Consider the following 13567-nt stretch of genomic DNA (forward strand, 5'->3'; position numbering starts at 1 on the left):
ACTTCAAAAACAAAAAAGATCATCAGTGACGGGTCTTCCTATCACTCCTACCCTAGACATCAGTTTCCTTCCCACAGGTGACCAACATTTATTAATTTCTCATGATCTTTCCAGAGAGGCTTTCTGGGCTCACACAAGCATGTGAATGCTCACTCCTTTTTCCTTTCTGTTTTCACACACATGTACATCTACACACATCTTCTGCTCTTTGTTCTTTCATTTAACAATGTATCTTGGAGAACTTTCCACGTTAATTCATCACATGGTTCCTGTTTCCTCCTTTTATGGCTGCATACTATTTCCGTGCTTGGTTGTGCCCTCACATTTTTAACACTTCCTATCCTTGGTTTGCAGTCATTTACTACACAAATGACAACACAATGAATAACTCTGCTCATGGCTATTTTGCACATGTGTAGTACAATCAAAATTCCCAGAAATCGAATTCTTAGTCAAAGGGCTTGTGCATTTGTAATTCTCATAGAGGTGATCTGACTTTCCTCCATAGAAGCTGTACCAATTTACACTTCCACGGGCAGCGCAGGAGTCTGCCCATTCCCCCTCACCCTTGGGACATATTGTGTTACCGCACTCCTGTGTCTCCTGACAGGAGAAAACCATGGCGTCTGGGTGTAGTTTTAATTTGCATTTCTTATTATGAATAAGGAGGACATCTTTTCAGATGTTTAAAAGTCAATTGTATTTCCTTTCCTGTGAACTGTCTGCTCCTCAGTGGTGCCTGTTTTTTCTATTGAGTTGTTCTTTTTCCTCATCTATTTCTAGATGCTATCTCTATATTAGGGAAATTAGCTGTTGGTGATCTGAGTTGCAAATATTTTGTTGCTGGTTTGTTGTTGACTTTGCTTATGGTGGTGATTGCCAGGCAGGAATTTTTCTGAAGTCAAATTTAGCAATCTTTTATGTTGTGGCTTTTTGGTTTTGTGGAATGCTCAGAAAGGCTTTCCCTGCTCCAAGATTCTTTAAAAATTCTCTGGATGGTGACTGGAGCCCACCAGATTTAGGAGTCCTGAGTGAGGCTGGGGCAGCCCTGTGCCTTTGACCCTGTGGACTAGGGACATCAGCCATGAGTGCTCCTGTGTGAAGGGATGGGGTCTAACCCCAGGGACTGGCCCAGAGCTTGCCCACGGGAAGAGCGGAACACAAACAGCAAAGACAAGCTCACCTCAGAGGCCAGGGGGAGTGGGTCAGGAACCTGCCCCTGGCCTGCTTCTGGGCTCTGCCTACCAGGCCCAGCCCCCTCAACTGTAGGCTCTGACCCTCTGGGTCACTTTGTTTGGGGGGTGGGGGAGGGGGTGGGGGAGGGAGACAGGCCTGCCAGTGTCCATGGCCACAGAAAGTCCACACTGAGTCTGCCCTAGTCCGGCTCAGAATTCGGCCTCCCCCAGTCCCTTCTCCTTAGGGTCTCAGCTCTGGCTGTTAGGGCAGCAGGAGGAGGGGCTCCCCTCACCCCACCCAGGCCCCCTCTTCACAACTTCCCCGACCACAGTGTCACCCTAATCCAGCCAAAAGATGAAAAGAAAACAGAGGGGAAATCGTCAGGATTTGGGGGAGGAGGCACCTGAGCCCCTGCTCTGAGCAGACAAGGAACTCTGTGCACTTCTCCAGGCAGAACCCACAGGGGATGGCATCTGCCCTGGGACGGAATCAAAGGTCCAGAGGGATCAGGGGTGACACCAGCGTCTCCAGCACAACCTTCCAGGGCTTCAAGGGGGATTTTCCCCATTGTGATCGGGGTGGATCGCCCACTCTCCCTAAGATGTGCGTGGGTATCTGGAAGTGGACAGGTTAGGGTTCTCTCCATTCAGGACAGCAAGGAGAGAGGGCTGGGCAAGTCCCTGAGGTAGGGGAGGCCAGCAGTCGAGGGCTAAGGTGCACAGGGTATTAGAAATGCGGATGATGGGGTGGTTACCAGAAACCGGGACAGAGGACCTGGAATGCAGCCCGCGACTGGGAGATCTGCGGTGGAGGAGGCAGCAGGGGGCTTCCCCTCCCAGATGAGGCTTTCTGAGGCTGCGATCCCCGAAGGCTCCTCGCCTGGGGCCCCGCACACCACCGCGCCGGGCCAAGCAGGGCGCGGTCGCCGCGGTCCCTCCGCGCCACATATACTCCCGGGCCCACCAGGGGGCAGCGCGGCGCCCGGGGCAGGGTGTGCGCGTAGTGGAGCCTCGCCGTCACCTGTTCTACCTGCCGGAGGACCAGACCCCTACAGCTCGGCTCTGGCAGGTCCGGGGCGCGCCCGGGAATCTGTGTGCTCCCCAGGGCCCGGGCGGTTGGGGCGCCGCGGCTTCCAGAGCCTGGGCTCCGGCCCCTGTCCCCGAGACCGGCCCCCCAGGACCCGGTCCCCAGGTGTGCCCGTCCGCCGCGCCGACCGTCCGGGCGCGGGGCGGGGGAGGGGGCGGGCACGGACGCATCTTTGTCCTCCCTTTCTTCCCGCCGCGCGGTCTTGGCGGCAAGCGTTTTCGGACCCCGTCTTCCCGGGCAGGGGCAGCAGTAAAGGCCGGGGTGGGCGGGGGCAGGGGGCGGCCGGCAGCAGGCCGGTGCGGGGTGCGCCCCCCGCTGCGCCGCGTGCGCCGGGCAGAGGCGGCCTTGCGTGCCGTACGCCGCGTCCGGGGCGCGCCCGCCGCTATTCAGCTTCCCGGGCTCATTAGCAGTCTCGGTGTGCGGCTCGGCGCGGGCTCACAAAGAGCTGCGGCGGCGGCCCCGCGCGCGGCCTCGCGGACCGAGCTGGCGGCGGCGGAGCGGGGGCGCCCGTCTCCCGCGCAGCCCCGTGCCCAGGCCAGGTAAGCCGGGGGCCCTGGCCGCAGCCTGGGGGCGCGCGGGCCGGCGCGGGGGGCCGGGGCGCGGGGGGCGCGGATGCTGCGGCCGGAGCGCTGCCCCCCGGACCCAGCGGGTCTGCAGGGCGGCCGGGCGCCGCTGGGGTCTGGGGGTGCGGACCGGCGCCCCCCTCAACCGGCAGGCGGGTGCGGCGAGGCCGAGCCGGCGGCACGCGCATCTCGGGCGGGGGGCGCAGTGGCGAGGGGCGACCCCACGCGGACAAGGGGCGCTGGCCGGCGGTGGCTGCGCGCTCCGGTCCCGCCGGGCTGGTGGGGCCGCTAGTGCTTTTCGCCGCCCCGCTCGGCGCTGGCACCAAGTCCTGGTGCCGGGCGGCAACTCCCGAGTTTGGGGTCGCTTCTGGCTTCCCTGCCTCCGGGCAAGCCGAGCCCCGATCTTCGCCTCCTCCCTTTCCCTTTATAATGAGGCCCACAGGGAGAAACTCTTCAATTAAAAATTCCATGTCCCGGTTCCCCTGGGCCGCCGGCGCGGGGCTTGGGATGCGGCGCAGACCTGCCCCTCGTCCTGGCCCCTTCGCCACGGCGGGCACAGCCTGGCAAGGCTGCTGTCGGGATTGGGCCACAGATGATCAAGGCGAACCTCGAGCCGCCAGCCCCCCCAGCTGGGCTTTGCGCCGGCGGGCCGGGCGGTGGGCGGCGGGCCTGGGTGTGCCACGGCTGGGGGCGAACTTGCCCTGGGCCCTGGCGCCGAGGGAGGGGCCTGCCCTGCCCGCGCCTCACTGAGAGCGGAGGCTGAGATTGAGCCTGCTTAACTTACTATTGACTTGCAGAAGAAAGACTTAATTTTTTCAGATCTGTTCCGATATGGCCTGACAGGGGCCAGACTCCAATCTGTGGTTAAGCGAACTCACAGATGGCCAAGAGGATGGTGAAGTACCCCAAATGGGACATTTCTTGGGCACTTCATCCTGTGCGCTGAGCTGTCCCTGGCCTCTTCAACTTCTGTCCCCCTTCCTGGGAATTTTTCCCCCTCTCTCTTTCTTTGAGAAAGAACAGTGGTTTTAGAAATAATGACCTGAAAGCTTCAAGGGTGGCAGCGGGACAACTTTTCCTGAGAAACGCATTTGAGGTGCTCTGCAGGTGCCCAGAGCCTGTGGGGGGCCCCTTTCTCAAGCCTGTGGGTAAGCGGTCTCTCTGTTGAGGTGAGGTGGGGGGCTTCTCCCCTTCTCGTGGGCAGTGTCCACCCTGCAGGGGACACGGTCTGGTTTCCCAGTCTAGAGCTGCCAGGATGCCCAGCGCTGTGCCCTCACTCCTGGGTGGCTGTCCGTGCTGCCTCCATCTGCAGCCTTGGCTGGAGAGGGTCTCCTGAGCAGAGGATGGCACAGACGTGGAACCTGCTGGGACCCTGGGCAGCGTCCAGAGTGTCAATAGTGGTTGAGTTGGAGCTTGCTGGTGGTCAGCTTGCTGAGCAGGCAGCCTCCCCCAGCGGGCACCACCAGCACGGACAGAGTGACCTTTGCAGTGGTCTCCAGAGCTGGGACAGATCTGGGTGATGGCTCTCCCTGAAGGTCTTCTGTGGGAGCCTGTGTCTCCAGACCTCTCTTCATTTGTTAGGGAGCATGGTCATGCCCCTCCCCCACTGTCTGCCTTTCATCTCCTTGGTACTGCGCTTCTGCAGCTGGGAGAAGTGCGGCTGGACCAGATGGGTGTGTGTATGTGTGTGTGTGTGCACGTGAGTGTGAGAGGTGGGGTGGCTGCTGGCAGGAGGATGAAGCCCATAGGTCAGCCTCTTTGTCTCTCCTGCCTTGCTTGCTTTCTTAGGCTCCGCATGCCTGAGTTGTGGCTTGTTAACTTGTTTGCATAACTGTCCCTTGAGTACTTCTAACCCTTTTTTTTTAAATAAAATATTAGTTTCACAGGAATCATTGGTGGGGATGGATTGCGAAATGGAGGTGCATAAATAAACCAGTTTGCCAACTGAGCTAAGAGATGCTAGATAAAAATAAAAGATAATTGTAAAAGACACCGGTCACACCCCTGGAAGCTGAGAGGGAGCGCTAACACCTTGATTTTTCCTAGACACAACTGAGGAACTCAGAGGAAAAACACATCGGATGGGGAGGTTGGCATCAGCTGGGCTTTGTCTGGATTGGGTGGCTGTGAGGCCTGTCTGGGGGCCAGGGGGGCAAAGCCTGGATGCACACGCCCCAGCTCCTCCCTGGCGCTCATCCCTTTCCTTGGCCCTGCATTCCTGACCCAGCCACTCAACGGGTGCGGGCCCCTGGTGACCCCACGGTCTGAGGTCTTGGAGAAACCTTTATAGTCGGGGGGAGTCCGAGAGGGCCAGGCGCGGGTGGGCACAGAGGTCCTGAACACATCACTGGCTGCTCTCAAAGGCCTTCTGGAACAAGTGGCGGAACCCAGCATCCCTGCCCTGCAGCGTGGCCTTAGAGACATGGACAGGGTGGGAAAGAGCCTTGGGCCGCAGTAGTCCCGTCCTTGCCCGTGTGGCCGTGAGGACTGGGGATGTGTCGGCACTGACTGTCGTGCAGCTTGATCCTCGACCTAGGTCACGTTTGAGATGACTGCTCACCAAGAGGTGGCCCAGGTGCCAGGTTGGTGGTCGGGCCGTGTGCCCACGAGGAGGAGTCTCTGGCTCCTTCCCCTCCCCGAGTCCCCCGCCCACTACCTGGGTGGGGTCCAGCCCATGTCTCAGAGCAGCCTGCTGGCACAGGCTGAGTCAGCTGTTGTGGGCGCTGTCTTCTCTCGCCCCTCCTGCAGCCAGCCCTCTGTTCTCTCCCTGTCCTCTCTCGGACCCTCGAGGGAGCTCGGGGAGGATGGTGACCTCAAGGTCATGCAGCCAGGCTCTCTCTGTGGGGCTCGAGATTCCCGCTTCTGCTTGGGAACCCTACATACTGGTGAGGTGCCATTGCTGTGAATTAGGATTTCTCTGCCAGCTGTGAGGTTTCCCAGGTTGGGTGGCGGGGTTACCCCTTGGCGGGTTGGGCCCAGGCCATGTCTGGTGCAAGCCCTCAGTGACTCCCCCGTGCCCACTCCACACCCACATTCCCCAGCCTGATGTTCTCAAGTTCCCTCCCTTGCTCCCAACCATGGTTTCTCTAGGCTCCAGGCAGACAGGCTCACTACCCAAGTTTGCTCTGGGTTGTCCCCACTTGGTCCCCACCTGCCACCTTGGCCCAGGGCCCTCATGTCCATTGTTGATGATCCTATCAGAATGTAGGTTCTTTCTTTTTTATCCACTAATCCTCAAAGTTGCCAATCTCACACCTGCCTCAGGGCCTTTGTACCTGCCATTCCCCCTCCCTGGCATGAGCCTCCTCCAGATGTCTACCTGGCTCGCTCCCTCACTTACTTTGGTTCTCTGTTTATATACCAGCTCCCTGGCCACGCTACGTAAATTAGTTACACTTCCCTCTTTCTTGTTAACCCTGCTTTGTGTTTCTTCTTAGTACTTAACATTCAATTATTTATATATTTGCTTGTTTATTGTCTGTCTCTTACCACTCTAGTGTAAAGACTATGTTCACCTCTGTATCCCTGGCAGCTAGAACAGTGCCTGGCTCCTCATAGACCCTCGGTGCTAGTTGTCAGATGAATGAATGAATGACTCCCCAGGAGTGTCTTTCTTCCGTTCAGCATAAGCCTGGCGCCCTGCTCCTCCTTTCCGCGAGCCCCGGGGCTGGACTGAGCTGTGTTCACATTTGGAATCCCTCCCAGAACCTAGCACAGAAGCTTGCGCTCAGTGGACAGGTGGGAGAGGGCTGTGCGGTTATACAGTGCAGGTCAGTTTTCACGAAGGCCAGAAGACAACGCTGTTGGGAAGGCAGTCTGGCCCAAGGAGCAGGCATCCTGATTCTTCACAGAAATTCCCTTGTGGACTTTTGGTTGTTTGGATGGTCTGTAGTCAGGCCGTCCCTGCTGCCAGAGCCAGCTCTGCGTTATCCATGCCGTCACCTGGGATACGGATGCGCCGGGAATGAGACACACTTTGCCCAGGTTCCTTTCCTTCTCCATCTGGATGTTTCTAAACTTGTCTTGTACCTTATGTCAGACCCGGCATCTCAAGGCTCCCAGTCGCTGTGCCTGTCCCTATTTGCCAGCCTCCCCCAAGCCTTCCCCCGCTGGATTCTCCCTGCCCGTGTTCTGGCCTTGCCAGGCGAGGCGCTCTGGTTTTATAAGGAGAAAGGCAGCTCGAGGTAGGGAAGGAGGATGGGATTTGGAGTAACGACAACTGGGTTTGAACGAGAGCTGGCTTTAATCCCTGGGGCCTTGGGCAAGTCACTGGTCCTGGGAGTCCTCCTCAGCATCTGTAATATGCACATTATGGGTCTTGCCACGGTCCTTGTGGGGCACAAATGAGAGGTGTGCGATATTGAACTGATGTGAGATATTGTTATGATGGCCAGGCTGGGGTGCCTGTGTGGTCTCAGGCCTGTTGTGGTTTCTCTTGATTTACGGGGGTTTGAAGGGTCAGGTTTGCTAGTTTCAACTACAACCTAGAAGAGAATGTAGTGTAGGTGCTTCATAGACTCTGAAGTGCTGTACTGGTGTAAGGTGCTGCATCTGTTGTTTTATGTCTGAAGGATCAAAATTAAGAAGGAAAAAATATGTGGTTGAGATTCCTGCGTCTACTGGCTGCAGAAATATTTGCATCGTGTGGTTTTCTGAAAACAAGCACTCCAGCATTCGAAGATGGCTTTTGATGGAGGAACCAGCCGGAATTAAACACACATTGTGGGGCACTTCCGCATGTTGAGTTCTGTTCCTCTGTGTTTGCTGTTTTAAATCATTTCCCACCAAGCCCGAGAGGCAGGTCTGTTGTCTTAACTTGGCAGCCAGGAGGCTGAGGACCAGGCAGCTGTGACCTGCCTGAGCCGGAGCACGCTGCTGTTACAGGAAGTGCTGGGCTGCAGGCCTGCGTGGGAGAGAATGCAGGGCCCACGTTCTCTCCTCCTGGATCCCACTGGGCCCAGTTTGCATCAGATGTGTTTTTAAACTGGGTGGGCTTGATTAGGACTTATGACCACTCATGTGACACGTACAGGGGGTAATTTTCCACATGTGCCTAGAGAATCTGATAGCTAGTGACCAGTGGATGTGAGTGCTGGGTGGGGGTTGGAGAGTAATGGATATGTCATAGATGACCCAGGGCCCCTCTTGGGGACGGCAAGGGGGCTTGGGGGCTTGCCATCCAGGAAGACAGCTAACATTGTTATTGAGTCTGTTAGGTGTTTTCCGTTTTGCACTGGGAGCTAACACGGATTCTTTGCACTTCCTGTCCCTAGAATCAACTATGCAAAGAGATGCTCAGCTCTGAAGTGCTCAGGCCTGTGTTCTGAACAAATTCTAATTAGTAAATAGTCCATAAGTAGGAGAACAGTATTGGCATTTAGAATTTTCAGTTGGGATATATACTTACATAGACATATATGTGTGTGTATATATATATATACACATATATATATATATATTTTTCCCTTCCTTTGATTGGTTTTACATTCCTGGAATTGATTCCCCAGCAAGGCAGCTCTAAATATGAATTTCTCTGAAGTGTTGTATGCATCGTTAATTTAATAAACAAAGTAGTGTATAGTTTCCCCCGGTTGGTTTGATTATCACTTGTCTCGGAAAAATCCATGGTTTCAAAAGTCGGAGCCCCATTCATTGAGTGAGCGCATGCATTTAGGGAAGATGCATTTCACAGGTCCCTCTGGCAGCAAGTGTGTGTGCTGTTCAAGTAAAACAGTTTCCGTGTCCCGGTCTTTTGGTGTAATAAGTGAGCCATGTGCTCTAACATCTGTCCCTATTATCCAGAGCTGCTGACAGCTGTCATGGGTGGGGTGGAGTGGAGCGGGGCCTGTGTTAGGAATCGGAAGCTCTGGAAAACCAGGCCCTGCCTCCACCAGCCAGCCAGCGCCACTGCTCCGAGTTGACTCTTCAGAAGGGCACAAGTAGGTCTGTGCTTCCTCCCTCCCCAGCCATGGAGTTACTGTGAGGATGGAAGGAGATGAGATGTGTGCGAGCATTTTGTTATGATATAGCGCTCAGTCAGTGTGGTCAGTGCCAGTCACTGGGGTTAGGGGTGTGTGTGTGTGTGTGTGTGTGTGTATGTATGTATGTGGTTCTCCCTAACGTGCCTGCCAGGCTGCAGACATCGGGCACTAGCTTGGGCTCGCTAGCTGGTCCTGGCTGGTGGCAGTGAAAGCTGGCGGCTGACTCTCGGATAACCGATCCTGGCCGCGGGGCCCGGTGCGGCCTGCCCGGCCTGACTGCTAGATCGTGAGCCCTTGAGGCAGGCCGGACTCGGTCGTGTTGATGGCTTTTCCTCCGGGAAACAGCTGTGGCCTGAGCCTGACCCACATGCCCTTCTTTGTGTCCATGTACCGTGAAGATTCTGCTCGTAGCCTTTCTCTGCCCTTCACGTGCTGGGGAGGAGCATGCCAATGTGTGGCAGGTTGGACGTGCGGTCTGCTTTTTGTTCTTGGGGGGATGTCTCTGTGCTGTTTCTTGGGTTGGAAACTCTGAAAGCAGAAGCCCTACCTGACCAAGAACTCCTGATGGTGTCTCTCCTTTGGGCTTTAACGGATTTCAGCTTTTAAATTAATTGCATTTCATTAAGTAATGGTTTTCTTCTTCATCACAGGCTGGTCTGTGCTTAATCAGCAGTGATGACTGGTGCCACTACAGCTGATGTGACACCCCTAGAAGCAGAGGCATCTCTGACTCGCATCAACTTCATGTGGGGAGCTGCTTGGGGGACCCCTGGATCTGGCAGCATTCTTCCCCCTGTTCGCTTTGGGGACCCCTGCCTTAACTCTCTGTATGTGTTGCTCCTTTTATCCGTCATGTAGGATGGTTTATCTAATGGAAGCAAAGGGTTGCCAGGCACTTAAATGGCAGTCCCTGCCCCACTCTGTTGTTCACCTCTCAGTCCTTTGCTATGCGGGGCCTCTGCAGTGCTTGCACTGGGGGCAGGGGCCCCCCACTCTCGTTAGCCCTGAGCCCCTTTGCTGGGAGTTTCTCCATCCACCCATCTACCCATCCACTCAGCAGGTATTTTCTGAGTGCCTACTCTGTTCCATCTTTCCTGATCCCTGTGTAGAGCTGGGTGAAGTCAGGACAGAGGGAGTGGAGAGGGGCTCCTGGAGAATGTGGGATGGCATCAGAACGCGATTCTGGCTCTTGGTCCAAATCCCTCTGGAGAAGCACAGGCTGGAAGGTGTGAGAGCCCCAGCGTGGGTGGGGGCAGGTCATGGACCCCAATCCTGGAAGAGAGTGGGCTGGCCTCTCCAGAGCCCAGGCCAGAAGAGCCCTCTAGGCAGAAGGGCCAGCCTGGAGCGGGGGCCGGGGGTGCAGGGAGGGCCAAGTATTTGGCAGCAGAATTGTGTGGTTTGTGCAGGTCAGACCTGGAGATGGGAGGGGTCCTGGCCATAGGGGTTTGAGCTGCCGTTGGTGGCCCTGGGGGAGTCCTTGCTGTGCGTTGGGAGTAGAGCAGGTGGGTTGATGACACACGCACTTTGCCCAGCGATCTCTAGGTGATGTTTCCATCACCAAGCTTCACAACCAGTTGGAACATGGGAGGGAAGTGCGGGGAGGGGCACATGAAGAGGTGAGTCGAGGGGTGCCTGGAGGTGCGGGGAGGGCGCAGGGAGCCTGTGCCCAGCTGACGAAGGATGGGGTTCCAGGGCCGGGGCTTCCCACTGCCTTATGTAGGAGAAGGCTGCTGCTGCCAAGTCCCAGCCTCGCTAGCTAGCACGGATGTTTAATTTTACCCTTTAGAGATTTACAGGCTTTCTAGATTAAATTGCCACTGTTCTTCTACAAGAACGACAAAATCCATGACAAACCATAAATCACATTATTAATTTGCTCACGTGGAGTTAACCTCTGCGGCGCCACCGACTTACTCCGAAGGACGGCCGTGGAGGCTGGGGGGCCTAGTTTCCAGCTGTCAGCGAGTGTGAAAGACGAGAGGGACACGGGTCGAGGTGGTCGGTGCTGCCTCCGTGAGACCACTGTGGCCGCCCTGCCCACCAAGTGGCCATCCTCGGCTCATCTGGGCCGTCATTACAAGGGCTGCTGGTGGCTCTCTGGCCCTCTGTAGGGAATGGGACTGACTCCTCTACTGGCCGTGCAGAGGGCATGGAAGAGGAGAGGCGAGACCCGCAGCTGCTGGTCAGATGCACTGAGGCACACCGTGGCCAGGAAGCTGGTTCCAGAGGTCTCTGCGGGCTGGTGGCTCTGCAGAGACCTTCAGACACCTCTTCTCTGTGGCCTGGATACCCCAGGACATCCACAGCTCCTGCTCTTTCATCCCTTTTCAGGCCCAGCTGGGCTGTGGTGGCTGTTCATCCTCTGGGTAATGATGGGTCAGAAAACATTGCTTATGTTGCTCTCCTTTTTGGAGATGTGGTCAGCCTGTTCTTTGCTCTGGCACAGGGTGGGGGTGGGCACCGTTCCCTCCTGTGAAGCCCGTGCTTGGCCCCTGTCACTGCCTAGAGGGACGCAGCTTGGACGCTGGCTAATGCTACCTTCGTTGCTTATTCCATGTGTCGTAACTGGAAACGGCTGCTAATTGTTGGGCTAATTGGAAATCCTTATTTGTTGGGAGAAAGCTGTGTTTGATGGGGGCGATCACTGTGTGTGCACCTTTCTGGCGCCATTGGCTGCATGGCTGCTGTAGGCAGGGAGGAGCGGGGTGCAGCGCTGAGCATTGTGTGCTGCCGGGAGAGGAGGTCCTGGGGCTTGCTCTCCTGATGGTTTTCACCAAACACCTAATATTATGCTGAGATTCACTTTGACTGATGTCCCAAATCTGCCTTCTTCCTTTATAGTGATCTAGAGAAACCAAACTCTGGTGTGTTTAATAGACAGTATTCACAGCAGAAATCCAGGGGGTGTGTTGGTGGCATGGCTGCCTCTCTGTGCTCACGCGTGATATCCACGGCAGGGAAGGAATGCCTTAGTCTGGGGACGGGCCATCACCGGTCTGATTTGGTCAGCAGTGGCCACCTACTGAGTCAGAAGAGTTCCGTAAAACCCACACATATTTGTAGAAAGACAAATAGAGTTTACTGTCCCAGTGGCCACCCTTGAGGTGAAATTAGCTTTGATTTCAAGGGAGTGAACTGAGACACATTAATTTGGGACTGATTTTTGTCCCATCCATTCCTGTTCCTGACAGCAGTCCTCAAGCTCTCACGCACATTCCTCACGGAAACTGTCCAAGCTAACAGGCCTGGCGTCCCTTACGGGTGTTTGTTGTCCGGAATTACTGTCGGCTGATCACTTGGACACAACTGGACCTTACATCTCAGGCCCTGACGCCAAAAACTTTTTTTCTCTCCACATATGTGTTTAGTGGAATATATTCTAAGAAATTACTCATCTTAAAATAATGTACTATGTAATTAACAAGAAAAAGGCAGACAGTTGAATAGAAAAAGAGGAAAATGACGCTTCATCAAGAAAAGGTCCCAAAAATATATGAAAAGGTGCTCAACTCCATTAGTCAGCAGGGAGATGCAAAATAAATTGTAAATGTGTGTATTAGTCAGAGTTCTGCTTGGAAACAGAACCAACAGGATATGTGTGTATGCACGCGTGCGTGTGTGTATTATATACATTTGGAGATTTATTATGAGGAATTGGCTCACACAATTATGGAGGCTGAGAAGTCCCATGATCTGCTGTCTGAAAGCTGGAGGCCCAGGAAAGCTGGTGGTGTAATTCAATCGGGAGTCTGAAGGCCCGAGAACCAGGGGAGCTGATGGTGTAAATCCCAGTCCGAGGGCAGGAGAAGATAAGAAGAGATGTCACAGCTCAACAGTGAGGTAGGAATAGGGGGTGAATTCCTCCTCCTTCTGCTTTTTGCTCTATTCAGGCCCTCAATGGATTGGAAGATGCCACCCACGTGGGGAGGGCAGTCCACTTCACTGACTGCACTGATTCAAATGCTAATCTCATCCAGAATTATAGACACACCCAAAAATAATATTTTATCTGGGCACCCCGTGGTCAGTCACTGACACATAAAACTAACCATCACAATTTGATACCATTGCACACTCACCAGAATGGCTAACATTAAAAAGAGCAGAAAATAGCAATTATTGGTAAGGATGTGGAGCAACTAGAATTCTCATTGTTGGTTGGGGTATAAATTTGTACAGCTGCTTCTGGAAGCTGTTTTGCAGTATCAACTAAAGTTAAAAATACGCATGCTCACTGACCAGCAATCCCATTCTGAATGAAACTGAGTGTAAGTGTGTATATGGCCACTGTAGTAGGCTGAATGGTGGCCCCTAAACATGTCAGATCCTGGTTCCTGGAACCTGTGAATGGTACCTTATATGGTAAAGTTTTTGTAGCTGTGATTAAGAGTATTGAGGTGAGGAGATTATCCTGGATTATCTGGGCGGGCCCTAAATGCCATCACAAATGTCCTTCTAAGATAGAAGCTGAGGGAGAGTTGACACAGAGGAGAAAGCAGCGTGACCACAAGTCAAGGAATGCTGACAGCCGCCAGGAACTGGAAGAGATGAGGAATGTTTCTCCCCTAGAGCCTCCAGAGGGAGCGTGGCCCTGCCATCTCCTCGATTTCAGCCCAGTGATACTGGTTTCTAACTTTTAGCCTCCAGAACTGTGCGAGAATAAATGTGTGTTGTTTTAAGCCACCACCCAGTTTTGTGGTGATTTGTTACAGTGGCCACAGGAAACTAATGTGGCCATCAAGAGACATGCACGAGAGTGTC

The 13567-nt window shown here is 54.7% G+C and overlaps 1 protein-coding gene across 7 annotated transcripts in view; it reads left to right on the plus strand.

Moving 5' to 3' along the window:
- The first annotated feature begins 2200 nt into the window (after positions 1–2200).
- The window catches only part of APBA2 (amyloid beta precursor protein binding family A member 2), a 230298-nt gene continuing 218931 nt past the window's right edge, over positions 2201–13567 (plus strand). For 4 of the 7 annotated variants that reach the window (XM_087428829.1, XM_087428825.1, XM_087428830.1 and 1 more), the window contains exon 1: positions 2638–2801. The gene's annotated coding sequence lies outside the window, so the exon portion shown is untranslated. Of the gene's footprint in view, positions 2368–2635; positions 2802–13567 lie in introns of those variants that run through there. The other 3 variants (XM_087428828.1, XM_087428827.1, XM_087428832.1) reach the window with 3 other exon arrangements.

Source organism: Ceratotherium simum, chromosome 3 (genome assembly GCF_057802395.1).
Source record: "Ceratotherium simum simum isolate JZ-2026a chromosome 3, ASM5780239v1, whole genome shotgun sequence".
Lineage (NCBI taxonomy): Eukaryota > Metazoa > Chordata > Mammalia > Perissodactyla > Rhinocerotidae > Ceratotherium > Ceratotherium simum.